At 39.7% G+C, this 18,741-nt stretch overlaps 1 long non-coding RNA gene across 1 annotated transcript in view; it reads right to left on the bottom strand.

Moving 5' to 3' along the window:
- The window catches only part of LOC143660330 (uncharacterized), a 38,369-nt gene extending 31,038 nt beyond the window's left edge, over nt 1-7,331 (bottom strand). The window contains exons 1-2 of the long non-coding RNA XR_013163959.1: nt 7,121-7,331; nt 2,757-2,840 (exon numbers count right to left, since the gene is read on the bottom strand). This is a non-coding gene — a long non-coding RNA (uncharacterized LOC143660330). The remainder of the gene's footprint in view (nt 1-2,756; nt 2,841-7,120) is intronic.
- Nucleotides 7,332-18,741: the final 11,410 nt, after the last annotated feature.

Below are 18,741 nucleotides of genomic sequence, written 5' to 3'. Positions count from 1 at the left end.
GCAAGTGCTGGCCTGTCTGTTGCAATGAGGACATTTCATAGGATTAGGTCATGATCACGTCAGCTACATCCACAGCTGATTCCATTTGTAATCAGCCAAAGGGGAGTGTCTTCTGCAATTAGTGATGCTAAATCCAATCATGGGAAGCCTTTTAAGGAGGACTCAGAGGAGACAGGTTGCATTCCTGCTTTGGCTGGTGAGCCTCTCCTGTGGAGTTCATCCAGGCCATCCATTGGAGTCGTCGGCTTCGCAGCCTGCCCTGTGGATTTTGGACTCTGCATTCCTACGGTCACGTGAGACACTTTCATAAATTTTATATTTGCAAGTGTTCCCTGTTGATTCTGTTTCTCTAGAGAACCCTAACTAATACAAAGTCCTAATAGGATCTTTGAACTTGTTATTAACTAAGATTAAACCAGACTAGATTGGGTGGACTGGTGTCCTTGGAAGACGACATTTGGACATAGACAGAGAAGACAACCACATGATAGAGGCAGAGATCGAGTTATGCCACAAGCCAAAGGATGCCATGGGCTGCTGAGAAGCCACCATCAGAACCCTCCAGACTTCAGAGGAAGCAAGGCCCCATCTGCACCTTCATTGGACTTCTAGCCTCTAGAGCCATGAGACAGTAAAGTTCAGTTGTTTTAAACCACGCAGTAAACTAAGACAGGGCTGTACAATGCTGCCAGAATATTTTGTCTCAGTCTCAGTGTAACTGGTATGGTGGTAGAAGAAGTCATCTTGTTTCAGCCTAATGACTCGTATGTGGTATACCTTGCCTACTCCAAAAGCATTGGAGCAACAGATGGCTAGAGGTCACAATCGAGAAGGTATGCAGTCAGAAGTAAGAAGTGCTTTTTAGGGCAAGTACAGAGCTTTGAACCTTAAGGCTAGTGTATTTTAATGAGTGTGAGTGAAGGACTGGAGAATGGGTAGAGAGTAAGACAAAAGAAAGCATGAGACAATAAATGACTAGAGACGGTCCAGTCATGCAATGGAGATAAAGAAAATCCAAAGATGTACTGTGCTTGTCACTCTACCTAAATTTACCTCCTACCGGCCCCTCTATTACAGCCCCAAACTAATTACTCTATTACTTTGACTTGCCACTTTGCTCTTTAATTGGTAGGCCATATTGGCAGTGAACTTGGATATATTTAGAAAAAAGTTAATATAATATTATCAACTCCTGACACACAGGAGGTACTTAGTAAACATCTGCTGGTTGGAAGAGCAATATGGAAATAAAAATCCCTCAGCATTGGATGTCCACATGAACAAGGAACTAGCTGATCTCTCCAGCTGGAATGGACAGCAAGAATGACATTTACCACACCACCACCACATTTTGTTCGAAGGTATTCATTCTCCCACTTTTATATAGCACAGTGCTGGCAAGTAGCAGGTGCTACACAAATATGTATTAAGTCATTGAGTTTAAAGGACATGAAGACCAACTCTCAATGAGGTTCTAAAATAACTTGTCACACAGGGAACCCTGGAGGTAATAATCAGACACAACATATACAATCAATTATGAAGAACAGTTGAGGGGGCAGTACATGTGGTTTAAACACATCCCAGCCACACATCCTTGAGACCAGCACCCAGAGTCTTACCTGTCATCAGGAGACACACAACTGTCTGAGCCACTTAGAGGAGATGGGACAGCACAGACATTGAATGGCACCACATTTTAGAAGAAAAAAGTTCTTCCCACTTCCAGTTGGTTATTGTAACCCACACGATTTCTTCCACCATACAATCCTACGGTTAGGGGTATATTCTCTTTTTTTCTTTCTCAATGTACAGCTCTAGCCAATGTGTCATGAGCTTAACTGATTGTCATTCACAAGCAACCAGTGTGTACACAAATGTCCAGTTGTAAGACTAAATGAGATATAACACAGAAAATATTTGGCATCGTCACCAGCACATAAAAAAAAAAAAGCATTGAATTTAGATTAGCTTCAGCAGTATTATGAAGCATGGAGGGTTACAGTTTTATATTTGAATGAGAAAAACAATTACTCCTCATAAAAAATATTATCAACAAATGGCAGAGAGGTTTATTCAAGTAAGGGCAACAACATCGAGATAATTTTTGTTGTTATTGCTGATTATTTTTCTGAATATAATCATGTGTTTATAATGGAATAAACTCAGGCAAATCCCTTAAACCAGAGTGGGTTTTTTTTTTCAGCTTCTTGAGAGGTTTAATAGACAGTAACAAGGAAATTCATAATTTTCTCAAGCATTGCTTAGGGCAAGCATATTTTGCTATTTTTCAAAACCTAATGTCTCCATCCAGGGAAACAAATTGAATTATTTGTAGCACATGCAGAGCATTAGGTCCATCCACACATTAGTGATTCTGAGTATATCACAGCAAATGGCATAGATAGGCTCCCGCTGCCTGGCCACAGAAGAACTTGAAAGGAGGGTTTGAACAGCTTATTCATATTGGGATTCATAGAAATCCTCTTTCCCATCCAAGCAATTTGTTCTTCTGGAATTGTATTTTTGAAGTATATTTTCATTTTAATAAAGCAAGTAGTTAAGTCACATTGAAAACTACACTGTCGCTCTCCCAGAAATGTGTGGCCACCCAAGCCCATGGTTTTGACACTCAGTCTTCCAGCGACGCATGGACACAGCCCAAACATAAAAGTGAAAGGGGTATGTGTGTGTGTCTGTGTGTCTGTGTGTTTAACTCTAGCCAAACTATAAAGGGTTGGACCCAAACCACATACCTCAGTTTGGAGAAGTTTCAGCGAGGAAGGAAATATTAGTGGTCTTCAGTTTCATCCCAGATGCAGAAAGGACTCTCTTCAACTCTGTCAAAAAGACAGTAAAGTTCTTCACTCTCCCCAGCATTACAAAATATACCCCAGGTGGGTTGAGGCCTGACACAAGAACAGACTAAAGTTGGACCGGGAGTTTGGAGATAGGGTCTTGTTAGAGGATGTCTAGTTTGCTAGCTGCCAGAATACAATATACCAGAAAAATGATGGCTTTTAAAAGGGGAATTTAATAAGTTGCTAGTTTACAGCTCTAAGACCGAGAAAATGTCCCAATTAAAACAAGTCTATAGAAATGTGCAATCAAAGTCATCCAAGGACCTTGGTTCAAGAAGGCTGATGAAGTTCAGGGTTTCTCTCTCAAGTGCGAAGGCACATGGCAAACACAGTCAGGGCTTCTCTCTCAGCTGGAAGGGCACATGGCGAACATGGCGTCATTTGTGAGCTTTCTCTCCTGGCTTCTTGTTTCATGAAGCTCCCTGGGAAGTGTTTTCTTTCTTCATCTCCAAAAGTTGCTGGCTAGTGGACTCTCTGCTTCGTGGTACTGCAGCATTCTCTGCTCTTTCTGGATCTCTTTCATTCTCCAAAATGTTTCCTCTTTTATAGGACTTCAGAAACTAATCAAGACCCACCCAAATTCTCCACCTCATCCAGTTTAACAATCACTCTTGATCAAATCACATCTCCAGGGAGATGATCTAATTACAGTTTCAAACATACAGTATTGAATAGGGATTAGAAGAAATGGCTGCCTTTACAAAATGAGATTAAGATTAAAACATGGTTTTTCTAGGGTACATACATTATCTCAAACTGGCACAGAGCCCATGGGAAGCAGTAATTTTCCAATGATACTCATTGCCTACACTGAGAAGCCCCATGTGGCAGGAATGACTGATGTAGGACCTGAGTGACAACAGCTGAAAAAGGGGTGAGTATCCTAATTCTTCCTTGCTGATCACTAGAATCAACTGTGTAGTTTTTAAGACAACCTAATGCTCAGAACCCAACCCAGATTGCAGCAGAGCTGCAGTGCAGGTCAGGCACCAGGATGCTTAAAAAATTACCTGTGCGATTTAATGAGCAGCCAAGGAGATAGCAGCAGACCTGGACAAGGTCGTTTTTCTGCCCAAGAGTGAAAAACACGTTTCACCTCCACTTAACACCTTTTGACTATGTTGAATAAACAATCTACATTTGTTCATTGCTGTAATCACAGGCTTGCACATATCAAGAATTTAATCATATTACTGAATGAAAGGATAGTCACTAAGCAAGCAAAAATATTAAAGCAAGATAAGCTTTCCCTTCACTCTGTGTAACGCACTGCTCAAAAACCCCCAAATTTGCCTATTTGATAAGTTACTCAAATTCTTTACAGAATTTATGAAAAAAATTACAAAGATATATATCCAACAACATTCACAATGCAGGTCATAGATCTGGTAACTCACATATGATATATCAATGCAATAGGATGCTATGCAAATGTTAAAACAATGGTGTAGATTATAGTTGTAATGTAGATAACCATCCATGATATATTATTGATTGGTAAAAAGAAAATACATTAACAGCAACATGAATAGGATAATTATTTGAGTAAATAAATCCTGTATGTGTGGGCAGGGGGTCTACAAAGAAAAACTTGGAAGGTATAATGCTAAAGCAGTAGAAGTGGTTATCTATGGAAGATATAAATAAGATGACTCACTATCTGCTTATACATGCAGTTCATTTTCCTCAATTGTATATCATTTTAATAATTGCAATTTCTACATGTGTAAAATTCTTCTAAAGTTAAGAGTAGCTATTTTCCATTCCCATTTTAGGTCCATCTTGATTTCAGATTCCTCAGTACTTGTGAATAAAGTGAGACCAAGTTAATAACAGTAGACATGGAGAAATTTGTCTTTGATGCCCTTTTTTGTACCTTTGGGTCAGCCTGCATTTTTATGTTGGCCTCTACTGGCTTCCAAGCTCCTCATGCCCACCTGAAACTGATCTTTCTTTTTGACTCACTATATCCAGTTACACTCATAAATCTATTTCTTAAGGGCATCCTCTTCCATATCTGATGGGGTTAGGTTATCTGATGTAACTGTTGGTTAAGGCCAATTAGTGCAATGCCTAATTTGTCATTACTCTCCAGGATAGACACAGGCAGAAACAAAAAAATGCTTCTGAACTGGGTTGAATAGTGTCACACACACCCCCATTCATGTCTACCTGTATCCTGCCAATGTAAATTTACTAGGAAATAAGGTCTTTGCAGATGTAATTAGTTAAGATGAGGTCATATTGGATTAGGGTGGGCCATAAATCCACTATGGCTGGAATCCTTATAAGGCAAGAGAAATTTGGACACAGTAACAGTTACATAGGAAAGAATGCCATATGAAGACAGAGGCAGAGATTGATGTGCCTATAAGCCAAGGAACACCAAGGAATCGCCAGCCACCACCAGAAGCTAAGAGCGAGGCATGGATCAGATTTTTCTCTAATGCTTTACAGAGCATGGTCCTACTGATACCTTTAGTATCAGTAGTCTTCTAGTCTCCAGAACTGTTGTTCTATGTTACCCAATATGTGATAATTTGTTACAACAACTCTAGGAAAGTAAGACAGAGCCTCTAATGTAATATAAGAGTTTTGAGAAGCAGGATCTTGTTGAGAATCTTGTTTGTCTCTGATTGGGTGAGGGTAGACACAGTTGGGGGAGAAGTAAAGGCCGGTAATAATGATAGCCAGAAATGTTTGAATGCCTTCTTTATACCTGATGCTATACTAAGCCACTTCGGAAGATTAAAAAATATAAACATTTTAAACAGCATTATGATATATGTATGATTACTACATCCATTTCATAGGCAAAGAAACAGAGACTTAAGGAATTTAAAACTTGCCCAAGGACACATAGCCAATAAGTGGCAGAACTGGGATCCATCCCAGACAATCTCGCTTCAGTTTCTGCTCTTAGATTGATTATTCAGCATTGAGTAGTTTCAAAGACTTCTACAAAATCCTCAATGCCTACTATGTTTGTTTCTGAGGTAGGTGGAAAATATGAGTGGATGAAAAGAAACATGACCAGGGCCCTCACCCTACTCATACACAGGTAGCAATGTACTCCAACAATGTGTTTTTATTGCCTCCTTTCCAAATTATTGGTAAGAGAGGAAATCCCACCTGTAATGGTTTGAAGCTGTATGTACCCCAGAAAAGATCATGTTCTTAAACCTAATCCATTCCTGTGGATTCATCCATTCCCATCATCAGTAGGATCTTCTGGTGAGTAAGATTTTAACTTGAGATGTGACCTATCTCATTCAGTGGGGGTCTTAATCCTCTTACTGGAGTCCTTTATAAGAAGACACAAGACAGAGAGAAGACACAGAGAAAAAGCCAGGGAAGATGAGAGAAAAAAGTTAGAAAAGCTGAAAGAGGAGGATAGACAGAGATAGTAAGAAGCCACAGAAACAGAAGAAGCCACTGAAGCCAGAAACTGGAAGCAATGAAACCTGGGAGAGAAGACAGAGACCAGAAGATGTTGCCCTGTGCCTGGTAATGTGACAGAAAAGCTAAGATCACTGGTAGCTGATCTTCAGAGAGAAAGCATCACCTGTCAATGCCTTGATTTGGACGTTTTCACAGCCTCAGAACTGTAAACTTGAAGTTAGTAGATCTCTATTGAAAATGTCAACCCATTTCTGGTATATTGCATTCATCAGCTTTAGCAAACTAAACCACCACCCTACAGTTAACGGAATGGCGGAACACACAAGACCTGACGCTGGACAGATGAGATGGACAGCAATTTATTAGTGATATATGCTCACAGTTTTAGGGGAGAAAGACATCTCACTCAGGAGTTGTTAGGAGCAGAAGGAGCAAGCAGGGCAGTGGAAAGCAAGCTGAGGAGCATCTAGAGGGTGGGATGTGACTGGCTTGCCTGAATATTTCTGTTGTCTGGCAGGGAACTGAAGCCCAGTACTCACGGATAAGCAGAAATTATACCTGGTCTCCTTGAGAGGAGGGTTGTTTGGCTAGGGGACCTTATTCATGGGAGCAAGAGTGGGGAGGGGAAAGTGCAATAAGGCCATTTGAAGGGCTCCCCAGTTTCAATAGATGTCAAGGCAACACTTAATATTGGACCTTAATTTTAGGCCTTACACCATACCATAAAGAAAAAAACCAAAATCCTTAAGAATCAGTTATCCTATAAACTAATGGTTCTCAAAGTGTGGTCCCCAGACCTCACTTTGGTATCACCTGGGAACTTACTAGAAATGCAAATTCTCAGATTCATCACAGACCTACTGAATTAGAACCTCTGGATGTGGGGGAAGGGTCCCCTAGAATCTGTGTTTTAAGGTGCGGGAGCTTTTGCCGGGTCTCCCGCCTGGGGTCTGCCTCTCGGCGATGGGGGAAACTGGGCCGGTCGCGATCCGGCCGAGAATCCGGGGGTTCGAAGGTCTGGAGGGGCGCGAGAACAAAGGAGGACTCCCGGGAACCGAAGGAGCTGGCAAGGCGTGAGCACCAGAACGTTTATTAGAGGAAGTGCTGAGGCTTATATAGCGGGGTAGCGGAAATAGGGAGGGGGGATCGGGGGATGCGGTGATTGGTGAGTGGAATGGGTGTTGCAATGAAGGTCGGGCCAATCAGGGGGCGAGTGAGGTGGGCTAGGACGGCTAGCGATTGGTCGGGGCGGGTTTTATTACCATAAATGGGAAACTGGATACAGTCCTAGGGGAGGGGGCCGTATTTGTGAGGCCCAATGAGAGGGCTAGAGTATAGTGTAAAGAGTTGCTAGGTAGAGGGCTAGAGAGATGGGGCCGAATTAACATCCGGCAGTATGATGTAAGGAGTTGCTGGGTAGAGAGCTGGAGGAACGGGTCTGAAAATATATGCGGCATAAAGAGCCCTCCAGGTAAGAACCACAGCTTCAGATACCACCTCATGAACTTCATGGGAGTTATTTCATTTCATCCTGCTAAGTAAAATAAAATGGCCACCTGCACTGGGTGTTGCTGGAAGGACATCTTTCCAAGATGGGCTTTTCTAGAAGACAAAAACAATCAACCTTCAGGGGCTTTCTGAGAAAATGAAACACACCTCATAGAACTGCAGATAAGCAACACCTGATAATAAACTAACCCCAGTCCAGTACAGATAGTTTATCAAAATGAACAAGCGTACCATATTAATCAATGTATATATCTGCTCCCCACTTTGTAAGACCCCTACCATCACTATGTAAAATGGAAACTTAATTTCAGTCATTAATGTCAGTTTTTAATTGACATTGAAAACTTAATGTCAGTTTCCCTTACTTGCTTCAGTATTGACCCTCTAGGGGCTTCCTCTTCCACTCCCTTCTATTTTCTGAGTGGAATGCTGCCCAATTCATGAATTACTCAATAAAACTATGAGATAGTAAATAGCATGAAAAGTTTTCCTTTTAACAATCCTCACAGCAGACTTTTTAAAGCCAGTTCATTACTCCCATTTTCCAGATGAGGAAACTGAGGCACAGGGAACAGAATTAATGTTCCCCCAAAGATACAGTGAATAAGGAATAGGGCTAGAAATCTAACTCACATCTGTAAAAGGCTCGTGCTGAGTTTTGTGACTAAGATAGCTCCCACCTTTTGATTCTGCCACCAGCTTCAACACAACCTTCTTTGTTTGCATGTGGCTGTGCTGCTAAAAGCGTTCCACAAAGGCCTGCCAGGGAATACAATGTAATGGAAAACTAAGATACATGTAGGCACTTATCTCATAATAAGATTCTACTTATGAAAGGATCCTATAGTGTAATTAGACTCTGGGAGGCCAAGGGGGAAAAAGTGGCTCTTCTTTTAACTGCTTCACAATAATGGAGCATTGCTGGAAAGTTATTCACACAACAGATGCTGCAAAGATATCCGCTGATTCTGTGGGTTGCACATAACCCCACTGCAACAGACCCTCCAGGGCTCATGCACACAGATATAAGTTCTCCCTAAGCAATGTCTGATGCTTGCAGCAGAACTATAAATCGAAGCTAATAAGAGAAAATGCAACTCCTCCATTCAGACTTTTTCAAAATATTTGTCTGTGATGTTTTGTGCAACAGAGATTGCAAACATACATAGAAAAACAGTATTTATTCTGGGTAGGCTTAATTTGGAGACCCAGATTAGAGAAGGTAATCAAGTACATTTCAATTTTACCTAGTAAATAAGTTAAACGGTCCCTGTGGTTATTCATTAAAACTTTTATGGTATGTTCATCAATTACCAAACAGCTTGAACAAAGCAGAGGTAAATTAATTTTCTGAAATCCACATGGCTTGCCAAAAGGAGTGTACTCACTTAAAGCGATTTCATTGGTTTAAAGTTCATCCAAAATACTATTAGCTCAGAGTCCAATTTTGAACTGTCAAGGGGAATATATACAATGGTAATTTCAGATCATTATCATGACATTCCCATGCAAATGGCCACAATTTAATTCATTATCACTAACATTACATCTTTATTTTGCTACCAACTGATGACTGACATTTTCAGGGCTACAAGAAGCAAATGCTAATTAGACTACAGTGTACTCTTACCCTTTCTTCTTTCATTGTACTTTTCTATCTCTAGGGAGACATGCAGGAATATACGTCTGACCAGTTACTGGCCCTGGACACTCTTTCACTCCTGCCCTCAGCCAGGCCACTATCCATGGGATAGAAATGAATTTCCTATGGATTTTCAGTTCTGTGTGTCTTGAAAAAGGAGTTAATGTAATAAAATGACCCCTTCCTTAAGCCACCCACCCAACCCAATTTAGGAAATCTAAAGTGATCTTCAGGGAGAATGAACGTAAGTGTTAATATGCAAACAAACTGCCAAGAAGTTCAGATTTGCATTTGTACTGGACCAAAGGGAAAGAAATGGCTTTCTATGTTGTTACTTGCGTCATCACAGTTTCACAAATTACTCGTCTCTGAAATGATGTCAGAAAGGAACTTCCTCGGCTCCTCTCGCCCATGCCTAGAGGACTTGATTCATCTCTGAAAGCATACCCTTTCCAGCTCACCATGAGATGAGAAATAGTTATAAAACCTCAAAAGCTCCAGTGAAATGTTTAATACACTCAAATGAAAGCAATTAGTAAGTACAAAACTACAGATCCTCAAAACTTTGAGCTGCAGATTCAGGGAAAAGATATATAAAAATGTTTTTTTCTTTCCCACTTCCCAGATATGGCACAATAGTTCTACCATTATGACTATGTCTATCTTTGGAAACCCCATGAAAATTTTATTTATTCAATAATTCTTTTGTTGCAAGCATTAGAAGGATAGTAGGTACTGAACAGATGGTAGCTACTTGCCAGGTTCCCAGTAACTGACTTTGTACACTTTAATCTTCAAAACAATTATGCACGATATAGATTTGTTTACCAAAAGGGAAGATGAGTCCAAGAGTTCGTGGCCAGTGAAAACAGAAGTAGTAGCTCCAGTTATCCAACATGGTAGGTGACTTACACATACTCCTTTTATTAGCCACCTTCCCTTCACTACGTCACCGCCCAGTTCCCTACCTGTGTTCCCTGCACTTCCCAAGTCAACTCCTCCCATTCAAATCTTTGTCTGAGCATCTGGTTCTGGGAAATCCAAACTAAAACAGCAGAAGATGGTATGATTCCAAACCCCAAAATTACCTGGTCCATAGTAATCACTCAATAAATATGTGTTGGATGTGGAATGAATAAATAAACCACTCTAGTATTACTAGGGCAAAAAAAGTGGACAGAGTAATAAGACAAGGGGATTTAAAAAGGGACAGATTCGAAATGCTTTTCTCCACTAAGAAATCTAGCTGTGCTAGAAAGCATTTATCCTTAAATGTGATTGATACATACATAACTTAATTTAAATGTCAGGTTTAAAGCACAGTAACAATTAAATAAGCATACCTTACTTGGAATTATGCTTGCGAAAATTGGCATGTGGAATGCCATTGCTATATTATAATACCTAATACTCAATGCCACCTTCATAAGCATGAACCTAGACCCTTCCCCAAAGGAAACACTTCTCAATAACAGTTTTCTAAAATTGTCATTCCTCATCCATCATCTAACCATTAATAAATTTCCTTTTAATAACTCTGCACATTTCAGACCCAGAGAAAAGTGAGGTCTCAATGTGTTCCATGTGTCATTGCTCCCGCACTCCTAAAAAATAAGTGTCCTGCTGAAAAACTATGTACCCTCAGGCCCAAGACTAATAGGAATTTCAAGGGCTGTTTTATGTTTGCAACTTAATCTTTCTTTGTCCCCCATGTCAGACAGCAAATACAATTTCATAATAACACAACTCATCTCTGTGTTTTTGAACTGGCTTAGGATTGGGGATCATTGTGTCTTTGCCTTCAGATGTCTCACTTTGATGTATTCAATTTCAAAGAAAGAGATAAAACCCAAAGTTCATTCTCACAATAGGACTTCCTTTAAAGCCAAAAAGAAATGCTGGTCATCTTTCTGGCACACAGCACCCCAGATTCACTTTGAGATCCTCTCTTGAAAGTTCCTGGGCAAGTGCAAAATGGCTTTTGGTGATTTATTTTGTGCCTCTGTCAGAACAGAACTGCTACAGCTCTCTCTGTTGCACCTGTGGGCAGACTGAAGTTGTGGGAGTGAACCAAGGCAAAGAACTTGGGAAATAGGTTTCCTCTAGCCTCTTCCTAATTACTAGCCATGTAGCTAAACTCTACAGCACTAATGACTCCACAGGATATAAATGGCATGTGTGTATTTTGGAAATTTAAATCTGGGCAGGATGAAGAAGAAATCTATTCAAACTCATATTCTTACCACTTCCTCTTTCCCTTTCTCTCTCTCTGGAGTTGAACTCAATTCCAATTATACAGCAAAACAATAGTCATCTGTATATTTCCTTATTAGACATAACACATTTCCCTTTCTATGAGTGTTTTCAAACTGACATTCTATTTGGCTCTTGATTTCCTTCAAATCGCCTTCAAACTGCCATTCTATTTGGCTCTTAATTTCCTAAATCTTGAGGAAGTCTTTTCTTAGGTATATTTCCTCCATCTTTAACTTCTTTTAAGAGATTGTGATTTCTATAGGGATGCATAAGTTCGTAGTTATCTTTAAATCTCCTGTACCTAAAGCAAAGTCAAGAATATGTTATTCACCCCATATATGTTTGTTGAATGAATAAGTGAACAATTGACTAGATGAAATTTTTATCATCTACTTTTCTCTGAACAGTCCTTTCCTGCAAAAAAGAAAAAAAGGTTAATATTTCTGCATGCTCTACATCCTGAAATAGTTTGTCAGTTTGAAAGCACAAGATGGCATATACTATTCTGCTCCTTTCCCTAGTGAGAGCAATTTTAGAACTAAAGAAATGAAGCAAGTTATCAGCCTTAAAAAAATAAGGTGATCTTATCTCAGTGGAAGATAAAGTACAGGGGCTGTCACCATCTACTCACATACGATATTTTCTTGGGTGACATATCATCTCAACTTCTGATACTGCCATGGTTCCCACTGGTAGACTGTCAACCAAGGTTTTAATGGCAGCAATGGTATAATTGAGCATAAGAGGAATCAGGGATCACTGGTGGATTAATGTTTTATTGACTTAATTAGCAAAATATTTTCAAAGTGCCAAATTTTTAAGGCACCATACTAAATACTTTAAAGGAACTTTTTCAAAAACAAGACAGCAGTTCAACACCCAAAAGGCGAAAGAATATAAAACAGGTGCATGTGGATAAGACTTCATAGTTAAAAATGACTTTAGCTCATAAAATAGGTACTATTGGGAGTTTAGAGGACAGGGGTTACCACCAGCAAGGTGGATCACAGGAAGCTTCGAATAAAAGGTGGTGTTTTAGCAAGACCTTGAAGGAATTAATTTCTCATGATCCTGCCCCAGCATACCACTGCTTGATAAATTTCTACTTATGCAGCCCCTCTTCTGAATTTAAATGCTGTATATGAAACTGAAAAGGCCCAACTCTTACAGAAGGACCTGCTGTTGCACTTAAGGTAAAGTGGTTTAGGAAAGAGAACCAAAGGGTCTTTGAAGTGCTTTTAGCTGACCCAAGTTCAAAGAGGCATGATTACACCCAGGAAAATTGTCCTCTGTTTCTCAGCAGCTCTGGGTCTTGAGAGCATGAAGATGTTATTGGCATCTTGATTGAGTCAGAGTAATTCATTAGAAATTTGATTATACATCCCCATCATCCAAACTGTATGAACAGAGTCTTGTGAAGATATAGTAAAAAAAAAGAAAAAGAAAAGAAAAAGCAATCACAAAAGGAAGAATGAGGTTAAAACAGAAGGGGCATGAGTATTTTTCTATGAAGCCCAAATTGGCTGAATGTCAGGGTTTCTTTGGGTGTTTGCCTGATGATGGGAGAAAATTTGGCAAAGGCAACCCAGGCCGCTGGATGTGCTTGTGTTTTTGTTTACTGAGCCCAGGGGTTTATTTCTCAGATGAATTCCTTTTTTTATTTTGATGGTAATAATCATGAAAATCCTCCTGGTAATAAGCTCTGTGAAGGTTCCTTGGCAAAACAGCCTATAAATATTGACCATCTGCCGCATTTCAATATTTTGGTTTAAAATCCTGTAGCCAAAACCTCAGGAAATGTTTTCAAGCAGGACCTATTGTTCTGACTCTCAGCTGGAACTCTGAACAACAGGCTCCGTGTGCTGCTTGGCTGTCATCATCCTGGGCAGAGTGGAAGATGCATCCCCAGGTACAACACTCTGGTGTCTGACCCCCAGATTGAACAAAGAAATCTGAAAAACCTTTTCTTTATTTGATGAAAGGGTGGGCTTTTTGCACACCAAGTCTCTCATCAATCCCTAACTGTATGAATCTAAGAACCGTTCAGTTCTGAGCAAACTAAACAGCAAAGAAGGGAAAAAGGTGTGGGGAAAGAGGCATGCTGGGAACATAGGAGGCGTGGCTTCTGGACATGAGTCTGCCACTAGCTCACTGTGTGACCTTGGCTTAGTCAATTCTCTCTGCAGCTCCAATCCCCTCACCTATAGGATGAAGATGCTGAATTACTCATTCCTACGTATCCATCCAGATCTACGAATCTAGACATCTGCTATCAAGACATTTTAAAATTTTTGTTTTAGCATGGAGCTCTACCTAAAAGTCCCATAAACTAAATTTATTCAAGACCATTTAGGAAATATTGATCATTTTTTATGTGGTCACTCCTAAATTTGACATTAGGGATGGAAGAATTAAAGAAAAGGGATCCTTACATTAAGTTGCTCACAGTTGGGATGTGTAATGGTTTGAAGCTGTATTTACTCCAGAAAAACATATTCATGAATTTAATCCATTCCTGTGTGTGTAAACCTCATTGTAAGAGACTCCTTCAGTTAAAATATGACCCACCTCAATCAGAATGGCTCTTAATCCTGTTACTGAAGTCCTTTATAAGAGAACGAAATTCAGACAAAGAGAGAAAAAGCCACATAGCAAGAAGCTGAAATCAACAAAACCTGGAAGAGAAGGGATAGTCCAACAGACTACCATGCCGTACCATGTGACAGAAGAGCCAAGGTTTGCTGGCAGTCAGCCCCAGTACCCCAGTCTTCAGGAAGAAAGCATTGCCTTGATGATACCTGGATTTGGACATTTTATGAACCTCAAAACTATGAACAATAAATTCCCATTGTTTACCTTGAATCATTTCATGGTATTTGCTTAAGCAGCCTACGAAACTAGAACAGATAGGAAAGACACCATTAAACACACAACTGCACAGGGACCTCTTCTTCCTTTACAATGAGTTTTTACTAATGACTCATAGTCTCCCAATGGTCATTGGAATCATATAATAATGAGAATGTTTAAAGACACATTAGGTCAGTCTAGTCTCCCACTAAGTTTGGCCCTGACAGTGAGGCAGGTTCTGCTGAATAATACAGGTCTGTCAGACAGTGGAGGAGCTTTTCATCTGGGCTGACTACATCTTTGTTAGTTCACTAAAATGCCCTCAGTGTTATCCCTGTGATAACCATGGATATTAGCATCAAGCAAATAAAGGTTTAACTCCAGCTCTGCTATATACTAATTGTGCACTCACATCCCTTTAAACATCAGTTTTCTCATCTGCATAAAGGGAGCATAACACACCCCTCACCACAGGGCTCAAAAACAATGTCTGAAAAGAGACCCACAGAGTAGGTCCCCAACAAATATTACCAATTTTTAGTATTATGAAATATATGCATGCACAGCATAGCTCTTCTACTTGTTTTTAGTAGTCTATGATATTTGTATGAGGCAGCGTTGGGCAATGTGTTCAAGATAAGGGTCTGTGGTCAGTTTCATCAGATCTGCCAAATTCTTATAAACAATTTATGATGTTATCTTAATTTTTCTTTATTTCTCTCTTATCAAGTCTAGTGAATCTAGTTATAGGTATCAATCTACTTTAATTCTTTCTTCCTTCTACTTGTCTCAAATTATGAATGCCACTATATTCCAACAAATTGTCACAATTACTATTAAGGAAGTCTATTTAGGTATCTATGGAAACAGAGGAAAGGAAATCAAATTTACCCAAGTCAAATGAGGTGTCAAGGAAAGCTTTTAGGAAAAGGTAATGTGCCAGTTCGAATTTGTTGTGTACCCCAGAAAAGCCAACTTCTTTAATCCTCATTCAATATCGCTGGGTGGGAGCTTCTTGATTGTTTCCATGGAGAAGTGACCCACCCAATTATGGGTGGTAACTTTTGATAGGATGGTTTCAATGAAGATGTGTCTCTACCCATTCAAAATGGGGTTGTTTACTAGAGCCCTTTAAGAGGGAATAATTTTGGAGAAAGCTTTAGAGCCCACACAGCCAGAGACCTTTGGAGATGAAGAGGGAAAATGCCCCCCAGGAAGGCGTCATGAAACAAGAAGCCTGAAGAGAAAACTAATAGATTTAGCCAGGTGCCCTTCCAGCTGAGAGAGAAACCCTGAACTTCATCGGTCTTTCTTGGTCTTTCTTGGGTCTTTCTTGGTCTTTCAAGGTCTTTCTTGAGTGAAGGCAACCTCTTGTTAGTGCCTTAAATTGTACATTTTCACAGCCTTAGAACTGTAAGCTTGCAACTTAATAAATTCCCCTTTTTAAAAGCCATTCTGTTTCTGGTATATCGCATACCATCAGCTTGCAAACTAGAACAGGTGACAGCCCTTAAGTTAGTTTTGAAATATGAGTGAACATTAGAGAAGAAACAAAAGAGGTGCATTGTGCAAAGGCCCTGAGGCACGAAAACTGTTGCTGCCTCAAGTAGCTCAATCCATCTGCAGCAAGAAATGCAATGTCAGATAGGACTAGCAGGAGTGGGGGCAAAATCTGGAAGGCCCTTGGACATTATGCTAAGTATTTTGAACTTTGTCTAGAGTGATGAAGAGTAAGCAGAGGGCTGGCATGTTCAGATTGGCATTCTTAAAAAATTACCCTTGAAGCTGTACTAAGGATGAATTAGAAGAACATAAAATTGAATGTGGGGAACCACATTTCTAGGCAGCCCCACTATTGCATACATGCCCTTCTTCACCCAAGATCTTTCATGTCTTGAATCATCTCATGGATGACAGATAACTACACATGCTAGTTTAAGTCTAAATGGAAGTAGATAGGCGGAGGAGAGGGGAGAGTAGGAGAAGAGTAAACAGTGATGGGCAAAAACTTGTTTTCTATAGCCTACTAATTGGCTTTTCATGTCATGCAAGTTTTATGGACATTTCCCATTTGAGAAGAAGTCCAAGGCATGATTCGTCTCCAATTATCAGAGAAAGACGAAAACAAACATAAATCAAGGAACCTCATTTGAATCGTTTATTCCTTTTAACTACCTAAAGATTGTAGCCACAGGCTTTTCACTGACTGGTAGAAACAGAAATACAATAAATAAATAGGTGGAGAATATTCCTCTAGGAGGTGTTGCGAAAGCTTTGTAAAGCAGTGAGTAGTAGGAACCATCTGATCTGCACCCATCTACATATCTAATTAGTAGCAGTGATCTGCTTCCAACACCAAAGGCAAATTTCTGAGCCTCTGTCCCACTGTCCAAATTGCAAGTTGCCATGACTACCCCATCATATAGAAGAGGTTCTTGTATCAAAGGGAGATAATATTAGTGTTTAAGAAATATGCTGCATATTGGTGGTTAATGAATACTTTTAGGTGATTAAAAACACTATTGAAATATGAGCTAATTATGATAGTAATGTACTTGGCCACATTGAACAAAAAACAGTAGTGTTTTTTTTACTATAAGCAAGGGACTGGGCTAAGAACTTTTCACTCATTATATCATTTACTATTTTAAGTAGGTTCTATCAATCTCATTATAGAGATGAGAAAATTGAAAGAAGAGAAATTGGGCATATTGTCCAAAGCATCTTTATTAGATGGAAAATGACAGAACATGGATTTGAGTCCAGATCTCTATGGCACAAGAGACCATACTCTTGACCACCGCTTAGTAGAACCATGTCGAGTGAGGCCCTTCAAAGTCTGGGTCCTTTTCGTGTTCCCACATCTCCTTATTCTTCAGCTTCAGCAAGCTTGTCTCTTCCTCCTCGGGAGGTCACACACGCTTTTCCTTGCTACCTCAATGTGATACATCCTCTTTCTGGGGTCCCCTTGCTTGTTCCAATGTCTTTCCATAGGTTATACTTAGAAACGTTTGCTCTGTTGAAAATGTCATATTTAATCTTCGAAGAAATTCAAACAACACAGAAGTACCTAAGTAAAAAAAGAAAGTTTTCCCTTTAAGCCACCAGCTACCCTCACTCCCCAGCTCCTGTCATTGAAAGAATTTGGTGTGCATGTTTGTCCATAAATAAATGTTATGTGCGATGTGTGCAAAAAAAGATGGATTCATATAATTTTTTCAATAAAATATGTTACAAATATCCTTTCGTATTAGTATAATTTTTACTAACTTGAATTGCACTGCAATATTTTGAGCTAAATTTTATTTCTTATCTCCATCTCCCAAAATGCTCATTCATCTTTCTTCTCTAATAGTCTTTCCTCTCTAATATTAACCTGTATTCCCCTTCACCCTTTGGCCAAAGAATCAAGGAATCACTTGGCTTTACAGGTAATTTTGAGAAAGAGAAAGAGAGTGAAAGAAAGAGAGAATATAAAATAGGCAGCTTTGTTATGTGCTTAGGTTTTTCTTTTTAAAAACTGTGTCTGAAGTTCAAGTTCTGTTCCTGAGTTTTTTTGCTTCAATTATACTCTTGGAGCAAGAAATCATAGTGTTGCTTCTCAGAAGTGCTTCGATGAATTTCAGAACAGTAGGATCAGTCAGAAGAGCAAAGGTTTATCCCTCTCTGACTCCTCACCTTAACTTTGCCAGATTTCCATCTTCTCTGTTCTAAGGACACGAGTGACACATTTGTCCTCAGAACTGAGCTGGCCAGTTCAGACTAACTGCTGGAATCAGTTGTTGTCCTCATTTCAGCCCAACTGCTCCCTGAAAATGGGATCTCTCTTTTAATGAGGCACTGCAAAGAGGTCAAAGGCGTAAACTCAGCTGTAGCTCCACCTCCCCATTAACAAGGAAAAACAAAATGAGGAAACAGGGAGAGAAAAATACCCCCTTTATTTTTTGTTTTAAGCCTCTGGAGCTTTGCAGAGCCATTTAGAAAAAGGAAGAAAAAAATAAGCATGAAAGTGTGTTGCATTTAACTCTGAAAATATTCACTTCTTAGCACAATGACTCTGCCCTTGAACTTCAAAACCATGTCCTGCCTAAAAGACCAAAGGGTTTCTAATGCAGACTAAGCCTCATGGTTTCTGAGCACTCTTCCTGTGGGTTTACTATTCTCATATTGTGTTTGACTTCTTTACATTTGTTTCTGTGTGATCAAGAGAAAGGGTTGAAC

The sequence above is a fragment of the Tamandua tetradactyla genome, chromosome 16 (assembly GCF_023851605.1).
Source record: "Tamandua tetradactyla isolate mTamTet1 chromosome 16, mTamTet1.pri, whole genome shotgun sequence".
NCBI lineage: Eukaryota > Metazoa > Chordata > Mammalia > Pilosa > Myrmecophagidae > Tamandua > Tamandua tetradactyla.
This window is presented reverse-complemented; position numbering and strand designations above follow the sequence as displayed.